Consider the following 2,393-nt stretch of genomic DNA (forward strand, 5'->3'; position numbering starts at 1 on the left):
ACTGCATTAAGCTCTACCTTTTGAGCTGATTGTTTGGGTACTAAAAATGTAAAAGTTTGATCAGGGGTAACTACTGCTGCTGTACCATTATTTGACCCATCAGTGAATATATTTGGAGCATTCATGATAGGTGTTTTTCTTCTCATTTTTGGAAAAATTACAGGATGCAATGACCAAAAAGACAATAAAGGATTAGATGGATGTACAGGAATGCCTTTGATTTATGCGTGTTGATTTTATATCCTGCCACTTTGCTGAATTCATTTATTAGCTTTAGTAGTTTCTTTGTAGAACCTTTTGGGTCTTCTAAGTATAGGATCATGTCATTCGCAAATAGTGATAATTTAAGTTCTTCTTTTCCTATCTTTATGCCTTAATTTCTTTCGTCTGTCTAATTGTTCTGGCCAATATTTCGAGAACTATATTGAATATAAGTGGTGAGAGAGGGCATCCCTGTCTTGTTCCAGATTTTAGAGGGAATGCCTTCAGTTTTTCTCCATTCAGAATGATGCTAGCCTGAGCCTTAGCATAGACAGCTTTTACAATATTGAGGTATGTTCCTGTTATCCCTAGTTTTTCTAGTGTTTTGAACATAAAGGAATGATGTACTTTGTTGAATGCTTTTTCTGTGTCTATCGAGATGATCATATGGTTCTTATCTTTAAGTCTATTGATGTGGTGAATAACATTTATTGATTTCCGTATATTGAACCAGCCTACCCAAGGGCATTTCTGAGAAAGGCTCACCACTCCCTCATACTGAAGCCAGATTTAAAGTTAGGTAGTCAGTGTAGGTAGATAAATCAGGTCTAATACCAAGTGAAATCTAAAATGGAGGCCATGCTGAGAATGATTCCAGGAAACGCAGGACAACTCATGGAATGTTGATGAAGTCCTGAAAAGGCCCTAGGCCAAAGTCCATCCCAAAGAAGTGTTAATGAAGTCCTTCCTGCTCAGACTACTTCTTTGGCCCACCTGTGTCCCACCCCTCGGGCCTTCCCACCTACATTCCATCACTGAAAGAAACTATAAAATGGAGAGACAACTGCACTTCCACGGATTCCACCTCTTGGGTCCCCTTCTTCCTCCAGGAGAAGTCTTTTCTGCTGTCCTTTAATAAACTTCTAATTTTTACTCTGACCTTGCCTCGGTGTGCTTCTTTAGTGTTATTCTTCAACATTGGGGAAGCGAGGACTCATCACCAGTCAACAGCGGTAACAATACCAACCCAACCCTTAACTGCCCACATTAGGACCTACCCAGCTCTTATCCCTGAGCCTCCCCCATAAAAGTCCCAGAACTCAAGCCTGTTTTGCCTCTCTCTCCTTTATTTGTCAGCTTTGAGAAATAAAATCTTGTGTATATCTCTGCCTGGTCTCTGTCTCATTTCTCGCTTACCTATCTCTTGTTTCTCACTTTCCCTTCATTTCGGTGCCAAAACCCAGGATAGGCTGAGTTCCTGGTGTGCCTGCTCCCCTCTTTCAGGGTCACTGAGCATCCCCAGGCCCTGATAAGTATTCCATCATGGGACCAGGTCCTCCATTTTGCTGAATGCCCTCTCTGCACTCATCACTGGACATTTTAGGTAAGACCTGTCTCCAGTCAACCTAAATGACCTATGGGTCCCAGGAAATGACCATGGATGATCTGGCACTCCCAGGGTTACCATTTGGTCAGGGGTACCCCAGCCACAGCTTTCACAGATACTGCTCATCCCTACTGCCAACTGAGTCTATAGGTGGTCTTTTATTTGGGTCCTGGATATTGAGAAAAAAACACAGAGAATTATTGGGAGTTATTTCTGGTGAGATTACCTCTCAGCCTTGGGTTAATCTCTACAGGCTTCTGCCCCTTCTACAGGCTTCTGCCCCTACCACATAGTCCTGGCCAGGCACCCAAGTGTCTCGACAGACTCCTGCCCTGACACTTACCCAGTGATGGTGACAATCCCCTGAGCATAACTGTCTTCTCAACTAGGTGATACTAGAGACTGGCAGACACCCCACCTCTAAACTCATTTCCTACATCTCACGCATGGGTGGCTCCTCATTCATTCCTTCCCATAGTCCCCTAGGCTGCCTCCTGGCTAATCTAGGGTCTCTCTCTTACACCCTGGATGTAAACCTTCCAAAACTTATCTGCTTATGCAATCAGATCTGGCCTCAATATCCTTTGGATAATGACTCTAAATGGCTGCTTAATGGCACTCTAGATCCCAATATTATCAGGGATCTTTTCAACTATTGTGAACATTTGGGAAAATGGAAAGAGATATTATAAGTTCAGGCCTTCTCCTTTCTATGTTCTAAGCCCTCTCTCTGCAACTCTTACTCTCCCTCACAAGTCCTCTTAGCTCTCACCTTGCCTATACCTGCTTCCAAAGGGGCAGAAGA

At 43.3% G+C, this 2,393-nt stretch overlaps 1 pseudogene; it reads right to left on the reverse strand.

Moving 5' to 3' along the window:
* LOC107160482 overlaps positions 1-1,959 on the reverse strand; it is an 8,861-nt pseudogene extending 6,902 nt beyond the window's left edge.
* Between the last annotated feature and the right edge of the window lie 434 nt (positions 1,960-2,393).

Source organism: Marmota marmota, unplaced genomic scaffold, assembly GCF_001458135.2.
Source record: "Marmota marmota marmota unplaced genomic scaffold, marMar, whole genome shotgun sequence".
In the NCBI taxonomy this organism is placed as follows: Eukaryota; Metazoa; Chordata; class Mammalia; order Rodentia; family Sciuridae; genus Marmota; species Marmota marmota.